This window comes from Oncorhynchus gorbuscha, linkage group LG11 (assembly GCF_021184085.1).
Source record: "Oncorhynchus gorbuscha isolate QuinsamMale2020 ecotype Even-year linkage group LG11, OgorEven_v1.0, whole genome shotgun sequence".
NCBI classification, from domain to species: domain Eukaryota; kingdom Metazoa; phylum Chordata; class Actinopteri; order Salmoniformes; family Salmonidae; genus Oncorhynchus; species Oncorhynchus gorbuscha.
The window spans coordinates 31,572,080-31,585,653 of NC_060183.1; the positions used below are offsets into that span (position 1 = coordinate 31,572,080).

General features: G+C 41.3%; 1 protein-coding gene across 1 annotated transcript in view; it reads right to left on the reverse strand.

The window, feature by feature from the left end:
* Positions 1 to 12,797, reverse strand: part of taok2b (TAO kinase 2b) — a 66,569-nt gene extending 53,772 nt beyond the window's left edge. The window contains 1 exon segment of the mRNA XM_046369394.1: positions 12,686 to 12,797. The gene's annotated coding sequence lies outside the window, so the exon portion shown is untranslated.
* Between the last annotated feature and the right edge of the window lie 777 nt (positions 12,798 to 13,574).

Genomic DNA, 13,574 nt, shown 5'->3' on the forward strand with positions numbered 1-13,574 from the left:
TAATCCCAGTCAAAGGGTGTGAACTTTCTGATGGCACTGTAACAAGATGGCTAGGTCTGCATGCATTTTTACAATTCTTACACCATAAATCGAACACACAGCAGTTGCAGATCTCTTTTAGTCCTTGTTTTTCAATGACTATTTATCTGTCTAATAAACCTCCCTTTATCAAAACCCTGTCTTTCAAAGATAACTTGTAAAAACACAAATAACTTTACAGATCTTCATGGTAAAGGGTTTAAACACAGTTTCCCATGCTTGTTCAATGAACCATTAACAATTAATGAACGTGGAGCGGTCGTTAAGACACTAACAGCTTGTAGAAGGTAGGCAATTAAGGTCACAGTTATGAAAATTTAGGACACTAAAGAGGCCTTTCAACTAGAGGTCGGCCGATTAATTAGGGCAAATTTCAAGTTTTCATAACAATCGGAAATAGGTATTTTTGGACACCGATTTAACCAATTATTATTATTTTTTTACACCTTTATTTAATCTTTATTTAACTAGGCAAATCAGTTAACATTCTTATTTTCAATGACGGCCTAGGAAAGGTGGGTTAACTGCCTCGTTCAGGGACAGAACGACAGATTTTCACCTTGTCAGCTCAGGGATTTGAACTTGCAACCTTACGGTTAACTAGTCCAATGCTTTAACCACCTGCCTTTCATTGCACTCCAAGAGGAGACAGCCTGTGAGGCGAATGCAGTAAGCCAAGGTAAGTTGCTAGCTAGCATTAAACTTCTTATAAAATACAAATCAATCACTAGTTAACTACACATGGTTGATGATATTACGAATTTATCTAGCGTGTCCTGCGTTGCATATAATCGATGCGGTGCGTATTGTTGCTCCAATGTGTACCTAACCATGAACATCAATGCCTTTCTTAAAATCAATACACAAGTATATATTTTTAAACCTGCATATTTAGCTATAAGAGATCCAGGTTAGCAGGAAATATTAACCAGGTGAAATTGTGTCACTTCTCTTGTGTTCATTGCACGCAGAGTCAGTGTATATGCAACAGTTTGGGCCGCCTAATTTGCCTGAATTTTACGTAAATCATGACATAACATTGAAGGTTGTGCAATGTAACAGCAATATTGAGACTAATGGATGCCACCCCTTAGATGAAATACGGAATGGTTCCGTATTTCACTGAAATAATAAACGTCTTGTTTTCGAGATGATAGTTTCCGGACTCGACTATATTAATGACCTAAGGCTCGTATTTCTGTGTGTTATGTTATAACTAAGTCTATGATTTGATAGAGCAGTCTGACTGAGCGGTGGTAGGCAGCAGCAGGCTCGTAAGCATTCATCCAAACAGCACTTTCGTGCGTTTTGCCAGCAGCTCTTTGTTGTGCGTCAAGCATTGCACTGTTTATGACTTCAAGCCTATCAACTCCCGAGATGAGGCTGGTGTAACCAATGTGAAATGGCTAGCAAGTTAGCGGGGTGTGCGCTAATAGCGTTTCAAAAGTCACTCGCTGAGACTAGTTGTGGTTTTCCATTGCTCTGCATTGGTAACGCTGCTTCGAGTGTGGCTGCTGTTGTTGTGTTCCTGGTTCGAGCCCAGGGAGGAGCGAGTAGAGGGACGGAAGCTATACTGTTACACTGACAATACTAAAGTGCCTATAAGAACATCCAATAGTCAACAGTATATGAAATCCAAATGGTAGAGAGAAATAGTCCAACATTTCTATAATAACTACAACCTAAAACTTCATACCTGGGAATATTGAAGACTCATTAAAAAGGAACCACCAGCTTTCATATGTTCTCATGTTCTGAGCAAGGAACTTAAAATTAGCTTTCTTACATGGCACATATTGCACTTTTACATTCTTCTCCAACACTGTTTTTGATTTATTTAAACCAAATGGAACGTTTCATTATTTATTTCAGGCTAAATTGATTTTATTGACACATTATATTAAGTTAAAATAAGTGTTCATTCAGTATTGTTGTAATTGTCATAATTACAAATAAAATACATTTTCTAAATAAATTGATACAAAAATATATATATTTCTTTTAAAAAGGGCCGATAAATCGATATCGGCTTATTAGGTCCTCCAATAATCGGTATCTGCGTTGAAAAATCATGATCAGTCAAACTCTACTTTCAACTGACTGAAAACAGCAAAAGAAGATGCCCAGGGTCCCTGATCATCTGTGTGAACGTGCTTTAGATATGCTGCAAGGAGGAATGAGGACTGCAGATGTGGCCAGGGCAAAAAATTGCAATGTCCGTACTGTGAGATGCCTAAGACAGCGCTACAGGGTGACAGGACAGACAGCTGATCGTCCTCGCAGTGGCAGACCATGTGTAAAACCTGCAAAGGATCGGTACATCCGAACATCACACCTACAGGACAGGTACAGGATGGCAACAACTGCCCAAGTTACACCAGGAACGCACAATCCCTCCATCAGTGCTCAGACTGTCCGCAATAGGCTGAGAGAGGCTGGACTGAGGGCGTGTAGGTCTGTTGTAAGGCAGGTCCTCACCAGACTTCACTGTCGCCTATGGGCACAAACCAACTGTCGCTGGACCAGATGGGACTGGCAAAAAGTGCTCCTCACCGACGAGTCACGGTTTTGTCTCACCAGGGGTGATGGTCAGATTTGCGTTTATCGTCGAAGGAATGAGCGTTACAGCTAGGCATGTACTCTGGAGCGGGATTGATTTGGAGGTGGAGAGTCCATCATGGTCTGGGGCCGTGGGTCACAGCATCGTCGGACAGAGCTTGTCGTCATTGCAGACAATCGCAACGCTGTGCGTTACAGGGAAGACATCCTCCACCCTCGTGGTACCCTTCCTGCAAGCTCATCCTGACATGACCCTCAAGCATGACAGTGCCACCAGCCATACTGCTCGTTCTGGGCACCATTTCCTGCAAGACAGGAATGTCAGTGTTCTGCCATTGCCAGCGAAGAAACTGGACCTCAATCTCCTCAATCCCATTGAGCACATCTGGGACCTGTTGGATTGGAGGGTGAGGGCTAGGGCCATTCCCCCCAGAAATGTCCGGGAAGTTGCAGGTGCCTTGGTGGAAGAGCGGGGTAACATCTCACAACAAGAACTGGCAAATCTGGTGCAGTCCGTGAGGAGACGCACTGTAGTACTTAGTATCTGGTGTGGTCACCAGCTGCATTGACACTCACTTTTGACCCCCCCTTTGTTTAGGGACACATTATTCAATTTCTGTTTGTCACATGTCTGTGGAACTTGTTCAGTTTATGTCTCAGTTGTTGAATCTTATGTTCAAATATTTACACGTGTTAACTTCTTGATGACAGGGGGCAGTATTTTCACATCCGAATGGAATGCATGCCCAAATTCAACTGCCTGCTACTCATCCTCAGAAGATATGCATATTATTAGTAGAGTTGGATAGAAAACACTGAAGTTCCTAAAACTGTTTGAATCATGTCTGTGAGTATAATAGAACTTATGTAGCAGGCGAAACCCAGAGGAAAAACCATTCAGATTTTTATTTTTTGAGGTCACTCTTTTCAATGGGATTTCATTGGGAATCCAGATTACTAAGGGACCTTCTTGCAGTTCCTACCGTTTCCACTGGATGTCAACAGTCTTTAGAAATTAGTTGAGGTTTTTCCTTTGTGTAATGAAGTAGCCCTGTTCAAAACAAGGGTCACTTCAAGTGTACTGTTAGATAGTGGCGCGTGACCAGAAAGGTAGCGTCAGTTTGTTTTCCTCCTGTATTGAAACACAGATCAGTCAGTCTTCCATTTTATCGATTATTTACTTTAAAAAATAATTGAAGTGGTATTACAAAAGTAGTTTGAAATGTTTTGGCAAAGTTTACAGGTAACTTGAGATTTTTTGTAGTCACATTGCGCAAGTGGGAACCAGTGTTTTTCTGGATCAAACGCGCCAAATAAATGTACATTTTGGATATATATATATATATATTATAGGACGGAATTAATTGAACAAAGGGACCATGTGTGATGTTTATGGGACATATTGGAGTGCCAACAAAAGAAGCTTGTCAAAGGTAAGGCATGATTTATATTTTTATTTCTGCTTTGTGTCGAGCCTGCAGAGTTGAAATATGTTCTTTGTTTACAGAGGTGCTACCCTCAGATAATAGCATCGTTTGCTTTCAACGAAAAGCCTTTTTGAAATCTGACATGTTGGCTGGATTCACAACACGTGTAGCTTTAAATTAGGTATCTTACATGTGTGATTTCATGAAAGTTTGATTTTATAGTAATTAATTTGAATTTGACGCTCTTCACTGGCTGGCTTTTGGCCATATCCCAGAGAGGTTAAGTTTGCTGAAAACCAACACGTTGACAGTGGGAGGACATTTATTTTTGTCAGGCTCTTGTCTCTTACAATGATTCAGCAACAAACAAAAAAATCCTGTGGCCATGAATTGAAGGCAGTCCAACAATACGGAAGTCTCTAGGTTCCCTATAAAAAGGAGAAGTCTAGCTGGCTAGCTAACAAGATTCAGTGCTTTCAGAAAGTATTCATACCCATTGACTCATTCCACCATTGTTCTATAAATAAAACTTTAAATGTTTTTAGTTTAACTGGGCAAGTCAGTTAACACAATAGTATTTACAATGACGGCCTAGGAACAGTGGGCTAACTGCCTTGTTCAGGTGCAGAACGACAGATTTTTACCTTGTCAGCTTGGGAATTCGATCTAGCAACCTTTCGGTCACTGGCCCAATACTCTAACCACTAGGCTACCTGCCGCCACATCTACAGACAATACCTCATAATGAGTGAAAACATGCTTTAATTAGTTTTTCCACATTCCTTTAAAATCAAATACAGAAATATCTAATTTACATAAGTACTCACACCCCTGAGTCAATACATGTTAGAGTCCCCTTTGGCAGCGAGTCTTTCTGGGAAAGTCTAAGAGCTTTCCACACCCCGATTGTGCATCATTTACCCATTTATTATTTTCTAAATTCTTAAAGATCTGTCAAGTTGGTTGTTGAGCATTGCTAGACAGACTCTCCATAGATTGTCAAGCCAATTTAAAGTCAAAACTGTAACTAGACCACTCGAGAACATTCAATGTCGTCTCGGTAAGCAACTTCAATGTTTGGCCTAGTCTTTTAGGTTATTGTCCTGCTGAAAGGAGAACTTGTCTCAGTGTCTTTATTTGCCTGTGTTTGGCTCAAATCCACTTCTTTTCATCTTAAACCCTAGTTCTTGCCAATAACAAGCATAGCCATAACATGATGCATCCACCACCATGCTTGTAAATATATAGAGTGGTACTCAGTGATGCATTGTTGGATTTGCCTCAAACATAACACATTGTATTCAGCACAAAAAGTTAAATTGCTTTGCCACATTTTTAAAAGTTTTACTTTAGTGCCTTGTTGCAAACAGGTTGCATGTTTTGGAATATTTGTATTCTGTTTTGACTTCCTTATCACTCTCTCGTTAAAGGTTAGTATTGTGGCTTAGCTAAAACATTGTTGATCCACAATCAGTTCTTTCACAGCCATTAAACTAATTGTTTTAACGTCACCATTGGCCTCATGGTGAAATCCCTGAGCGGTTTCCTTCCCCTGGCAACTAAGTTAGGAAGGACACCTGTATCGTTGTAGTGACTGGGTGTATTGATACTCCATCAAAAGTGTAATTAACTCCAACATGCTCAAAGGGATATTCATTTTTTTTATGTTGTTACCCAGCTACCAATAGGTGCTCTTCTTTGCGAGGCATTGGAAAACCTCCCTGGTCTTTGTGGTTGAATCTGTGTTTAAAATTCACTGCTCGACTGAGGGACCTTACAGATAATTCTGTGTGTCAGGTACAAAGATGAGGTAGTCATTCAAAAATTATGATCAATACTAGTCCTGCACACAGAGTCCATGCAACTTAAGCCAATTAGTACTCCTGACCTTATTTAGGCTTTCTATAAAAAGGTGTTGAATAGTTGACTTGAGACATTTCAGCTTTTTATTTTTAATTAATTTGTAAAAATAAAATCCACTGACATGAGCTAGTGTGTAGGCTAGTGACATCTAAATTGTATCTATTTTAAGTTCAAGCTGTAACAAAATGTGGAAAAAGTCGAGGGGTGTGAATACTTTGAAGGAACTGTAGCTAGCCTAATTACATTTACAGACCATAGGTAGCTACAGTTCAAATTTGGCTATCATACACAATGGAGAAAGCTGGCCCCATTGAAAGAGTGGGTGAAATGGGTCTAAGCAATTTCACTTCTGCATTGGTGGTGTGCATCATAATCTCTATGCTTGTAACCAACACTAGCTAGTAAGCTAACCTGCCACAGCTAACTAGCGTTCGCTAGCTAATACATATTGTTGGTATTTACAGCTGAGGGATTGCATTGTACTTGGCAGGTAAATTAGGCTCTCTGGCCAACTAATTTTAGCTAGCTAGCGACAGAGAAATGCAATACAATCCCGATCGCAAGCCCTTGGTACTAGCCATCCGACCCAATCACATGTAAATATATGCTAGCTAAATTAGATGGCTCTGGCTTGATAACAGCTGCCAAACAGATCACTCAACAGTAGCCTGAGGACAGCAAGCTTATTCAACAGCGATCTAGCTAGCTGGGAGTGCAGTGTAGTTAGTCTTAATCTTTAATATAAAACTATGCTCGTCAATACTTCCTAAACTGAACATACCTGGATGACAAATGTTATTCTGAATCCACTGACGGTAGCGAACAATAACACCTTGTTTTTGCTGTTCGGTTTATAAAAAAGTTAAATTTCAATGGCTCATTCTGTGTAGTTGCAACTAAGGGGCCGTCTTAAAAATTAAATTGAAACGTAGTGTTAACTAGGTTAAAAGCTTTGCAACCACAAGACAAACATCTCAAACCAACTAATATTTCCAGGGACCTCTACAATCATATTTGTCTTTTTTTAATGCTTTGACTAACCATACAAAAAAGTATATATTCCTTTACTTCAATAGCTTCCACCCGATGGCACGTGCATGAATAAAACCAACTGTTGGTTGAGACTAGCCTAATTAGATGGCTCTGGTTCAGGGACCTCTGTACAATCTACAGCAATTTCTTCGCATTTTATTTGGTCCATTTATTACATTTGAATTGACTGAACATTAAAAAAAACATCCGTAACTTCAATATTTTCAACCCAATGTGTTTGCATGAACATCTGTTATGGGACCAGGGACTGTGGCGGTCTAAACCACAGACACTACTTTTGCGACTTTTGACAAATTAATTTTTGCTTCACGGTGGGAACACATGCAGAGATCATCCGTTCACCTAATCTGCGTCTCACAAAGACACAGCGGTTAGAACCAAAAATCTCAAATTTGGACCAAAAGGACAGATTTCCTCCGGTCTAATGTCCATTGATCGTGTTCCTTGGCCCAAGCAAGTCCCTTCATATTGGTGTCCGTTAGTGGTTTCTTAACAGCAATTCGACCATGAAGGTCTGACTCACGCAGACTCCTCTGAACAGTTGATGTTCAGATGTGTCTGTTAATTGAACTCTAAAGTGTTTATTTCGCTGCAATTTCTGAGGCTGGTAACTAATAAAGATACCCTCAGCAGCAGAGGTAACTCTGGGTCTTCTGTATACCAACCCTACCTTGTCACAACACAACTGATTGGCTCAAACGCATTAAGGGGGAAAGAAATTCCACAAATTCATTAACAAGGCACACCTGTTAATTGAAATGCATTCCACGTGACTACCTCATGAAGCTGGTTGAGATAATGCCAAGAGTGTGCAAAGCTGTTAAGGGTGGCTACTTGGAAGAATCTAAAATATATTTTGATTTGTTTAACACTTTTTTGGTTACTACATTATTCCTTTTGTTACGTCATAGAAAAGAAGAAAATCCAATCAGGAAGTGCCCCCGTTTTTGAAACCCCTCTGTTGTTATGCATACCTATTGCCCATCTAAAGGGATATCAACCAGATTCCTTTTTCTATGGCTTCCCTAAGGTGTCAACAGCCTTTACACATAGTTTTGTGAACGACCGTGAACGACCACATTGCATAAGTGGATAGGTGGGGGCTCAGAGTGAGTTGTGAGCAAAAGAGAAAGGCGGCCATTGTTACTCCCGGTCCTAGTGAAAAGCCAACTGTCCCGGTTGATATATTATCGAATAGATATTTGAAAAACACCCTGAGGATTGATTATAAAAAACATTTGACATTTCTGTGGACATTATGGATATAATTTAGAATTTTTGTCTGCGTTGTCGTGACCGCTCTTTCCGGTGGATTCCTGGGCATAACACACCAAACTAACGGAGGTATTTGGATATAAAAAATCTCTATGGAACAAAAGGAACATTTGTTGTCCAACTGGGAGTCTCGTGAGTGAAAACATCCGAAGATCAAAAGGTAAACGATTCATATGATTGCTTTTCTGATTTTCGTGACCAAGTTACCTGATGCTTAGCGTACTTGTTTTGTCGAGCGATCGATCGATAAACTTACAAACTCTTGTATTGCTTTCGCTGTAAAGCATAATTTCAAAATCTGAGACGACGGATGGATTAACAAAAAGCTAAGCTGTGTTTTGCAATATTGCACTTGTGATTTCATGAATATTCATATTTTCTAGTAATATTATTTGACTGTGGCGCTATGCTATTCAGCGTTGCTGATGACAATTATACCGGATCCGGGATGGGTGGTTCAGAGAGGTTAACTGACTTGCCAAGTTAAATACAGGTGTAAAAAAATATTTTAAAATTACATTTTAAAAAATTGCTGCACAGAAATACCGATTTCCGATTGTTATGAAAACTTGAAATCGGCCCTAATTAAATCAGCCATTCCGATTAAATCGGTCGACCTCTAGTCTAGAGTGTCTCCCCCTTTGAAGAGGGGGATGACCGCGGCAGCATTCCAATCTTTAGGGATCTCAGACGATACGAAAGAGGTTGAACAGGCTTGTAATAGGAATTGCAATAATTACGGCAGATCATTTTAGAAAGAGAGGGTCCAGACTGTCTAGCCCAACTGATTTGAAGGAGTCCAGATTTTCCAGCTCTTTCAGGACATCAGCTATCTGGATTTGGGTGAAGGAGAAGCGCGGGGGGCAAGTTGCTGCGGGGGGTGCAGAGCTGTTGGCCAGGGTAGTGGTAGCCAGGTGGAAGGCATGGCCAGCCATAGAAAAATGCTTACTGAAATTCTCAATTATAGTGGATTTATCGGTGGTGACAGTGTTTCCTAGCCTCAGTGCAAGTGGGCAGCTGGGAGGATGTGCTCTCATTCTCCATGGACTTTACAGTGTCCCAGACCTTTTTGGAATTTGTGCTACAGGAAGAACATTTCTGTTTGAAAAAGCTAGCCCTTGCTTTCCTAACTGCCTGTGTATATAGGTTGCCAACCTCCCTGAAAATGTGCATATCGCAAGGACTATTTGATGCTAATACAGAATGCCACAGGATGTTTTTGTGCTGGTCAAGGGCAGTCAGGTCTGGAGTGAACCACGGGCTATATCTGTTCTTAGTTCTACATTTTTTGAATGGGGCATGCTTATTTAATATGGTGAGGAAAGCCCTTTTAAAGAATAACAAGGAATCCTCCATTGCCGGGATGAGGTCAATATCCTTCCAGGATACCCGGGCCAGGTCGATTTTAAAGGCCTGCTCACAGAAGTGTTTTAGGGAGTGTTTGACAGTGATGAGGGGTGGTCGTTTGACCGTGGACCCATCAATTCACATATGGTGTCCAGGGCACAGCTGGGGGCTGAGGGGGGGTCTATCACTGTTGCCACTTGTTAGAGACTTAATTTTAGAAAGGTGGATTTTTAAAAGAAGATGCTCCAACTGTTTGGGCACAGACCTGGATAGCATGACAGAACTCTGCAGGCTCTCTCTGCAATATATTGCAACTCCACCCCCTTAGGAAATTCTATCTTGGTTAAAAATGTTGTAGTTGGGAATGGAAATTCTGAATTTTTGGTGGTCTTCCTAAGCCAGGATTCAGACACAGCTAGGACATCAGGGATGGCAGAGGGTGCTAAAAGCAGTGAATAAAACAAACTTAGGGAGGAGGCTTCTGATGTTAACATGCTTGAAACCAAGGCTTTTACGGTTACAGAAGTCAACAAATGAAAGCGCCTGGGGAATAGGTGTGGTACTGGAAGCTACCGGGCCTGGGTTAACCTCTACATCAGAGGTGGTGTAGGATAAGGGTACGGCTAACGGCTATAAGAACTGGCCGTCTAGTGCGTTGGGAACAGAGAATAAAAGAAGCAGATTTCTGGGTGTGGTAGAATAGATTTATGGCATAATGTACAGACAAGGGTATAGTAGGATGTGAGTACCACAGAGGTAAACTTAGGCTTTGAGTGACAGTGAGGTTGCATCTCTGGAGGCACCAGTTAAGTAAGGTGAGGTCTCCGCATGTGTGTGGGGTGGGACAAAAGAGCTATGTAAGGCATTTTGAGCTGGACAGAGGGCTCTACAGTGAAATAAAACAAGAACTTGCTGAGACAGCAGTAGACAAGGCATATTGACATTACAGAGGCATAAAACAAATCACAGGTGTTGATCAGGAGAGCTAAGACAACAACGGGTATTTGGCGATGAATGGGCAGAGCGGGTCAGTTGGGTACATACAGGACCGGAGTTCGAGGCTGGGACCGCCAGGTAAACAAAATGAGGTACCGTGTTATTGAAACAATCCAGGGGGCATCAGCTGTGTAGCTGAGTGATCATAGAGCAGCAATTGGTGAGTCAGGGAGCCGTTCGGTAGTCACTACGACGCTAGGCGTAGTAGAGAGCTAGCGGGCCAGGGCTTGCAGATGGGTCTTCGGCGACATCGCAACAGAAAATCCTGTTGAGACCACATCGGACGATTACGTCAACAGACCGCTTGTGATGGATCGGCAGGGCACCATGTCAACAATAAAGGGTTCAGGCCAATTGGCAAAAGAGGTATTGTAGCCCTAGAAATAGCTGGTATTCGGGCCTAGCTCAAGGCTAGCTCAAGGCTAACTGGCGCTTGCTTCGGGACAGGGTCGTTAGCTAACAGTAGCCACTCGGATGCAGCTAGCTAGCTGCGATGAGCTGGTGTAGTGAACCAGAGCAGCAGGAATCCGGTGATGTGGTAGAGAGAAGCAGTCCGATATTCTCTGGATTGATACCGTGCTCGGCAGACTGGCAGGTATTGTCTGAGCTAAAGCTGGCTGGTGTCCTTGCTAAAAAGGTGAAGACCGCTAGCCATGGCTAACAAAGACTAATAGCTAGTTAGCTGGCTAGCTCCTGATGGAAGTTCCAGTTATAAGGAATATAAATATCAGATCCGTACGACATTGGGTGAGGCGGGTTGCAGGAAAGTATATTTAGTTCGTAGATAAAAAGTGAGATTAAAATATATATGAACTGTCTATTTACACGGGATAAGACAAAGACAAATTACATGTCCGACTGTTACGCCATCTTTGGTCAAAATGTGTGGTTTTAAGAATGAAATAGCAATTGTCAGGGGAGAAGCAAGATATTTGTGAGTCACAACACTGGTAGAGTTTCAAATCTGGCAATCAATCACTATGGGTGGGATTTTCAGGGAAGGGTGTAGATTAGTCATTAAAACACTTAAAAAATCATTTGTGGCAAAATCTTAGAGCAATGGTTGTGTTTTGTTTATAAATATGGATCCCCCTGTTAGGAGTGTAGAATTGCAGGAACATGATTTTTAAAATGCACCACTAACCCCCCCCCCCTTTTCAGACAAAGTTAGGCACCCATAAGCACAATATCTGCAGGTGTGTATCCCATGTTAGCAGACAATGGAGTACTGTCAAAATCAAAACCCAACCCTCAAGTAAGTCATGATGAACTCACAAAACTCAGTTTTGGACGAGACAGACTTTATGAACAGAGTTATCTTATTTACACTTTGTAGTAAATTTTGACACCATTACAAATGTTTGACCCATATCAATGCCACATAGGCCATTTTCTATCAGATAAGTTGTTTATTGCCTTCAGTTGCACTTTAAGGCGTTGCCGTTTTAATACGGCCCCTTAACACTCAGTGGAGGAGAGCAACATTTTAACTACATTTCGCCTCCCCAAAGAAATACGACACCGAATTGCAAAAACAAGGGGTGTAATTTGTTCGCTATCGTCAGCTGAATCAGAGTGCCATTTGTATCAATGCACGTTCCGTGTAAATTGTATTGACGAGCAAAGTCATAATCTTCAATATAAAAGTATACCGCAGAATAGCAGGGTACTTGCATCGCCGAAACGGCTGTTGCTGGCATTGCTAGCTAATGATTGCTACAGTGCCAATGAACGACAGTATTTGAGACGTTACAAGAGAGCTAACCTTAGCCTTATATGACATGTCTTACCGTGGCTTTTGGGGTCCACTGTAGCTAGCTGGAGAGCTAGCTAGCTGGCCCGGGGTGGGAAATATTGGTCGCTTTTCTAACGTTACCTCTTCTGCTCTATTCAACACGAGCGAGCCACATTGTTTTCATTGATATTCCATTATTCGCAAACGATTTAGCTAGCATTAGCTATGGCAGTCAATCAAAATGCTAACGACCTGGTCTTCTCACCAGTAATCAGAAGATTACGACTGGGAAACAGTTAATCAATTTAAAGCTGACCCCGGTATTTGCTCCACTCTCGACCATATTTTATCATTACATAAATGTTATTCATGAATTGTTTTCCTTTTTTACCCTTTCTGTCTCATTCGTTTTTTGGTTCACAACTTCATGATGGCGGAGTGGGGCGGGAGCCGACCGGAAACCGGAAAAGAAAGATAATAATTTATTAAAGGACTTCTTCTACGATACATAGGGGCTAATGCCACGTTCATATGCTAGTCAGAACTAAGAAACTCGGAAATATCCGACAAGCTAAGGGGTGAAGCCAGCATATGTTTATCCACAACCTATTAGCAATTCGGAAATGTCCGAGTTTCCTAGTTCCGAATAGGGCATAAACGCGGCATAATTACCTGATTTGGACATTTATTTATTTTATTTTACCTTTATTTAACCTGGTAGGCCAGTTGAGAACAAGTTCGCATTTACAACTGCGACCTGGCCAAGATAAAGCAAAGCAGTGCGACAAAAACAATAACGCAGAGTTACACATGGGATAAACAAAAATACAGTCAATGGCACAATAGAAAAGTCTATGTACAGTGTGTGCAAATGTAATACGATTAGGGAGGTACGACAAGAAATAGGCCATAGAGGTGAAATAATTACAATTTAGCATTAACACTGGAGTGATAGATGTGCAGATGATTATGTGCCACTGTAGCTCAGGGGTATTCTACATAAAGAGGTGACAAGAAGACAGTTGGTGGTACCTGTATACATTTTACATGTAATTTATCTAATAGATCATTGTTGAGCATGTATCCAGATGTCTGTATTCTATTAAAATACTGCCAAAATCGTTGGGAATGGTGAGTTATTGCATGTAAACAAGCACACATCAATTGACACAGAGATGGTCTATAATATATAGGCTTTGGTAAAGACTAGAGGATGTGTCTATCTCTATCCAGTGGCCATGAGCATGGACTACATTGGAGTACCAGAACATTGGCCTACT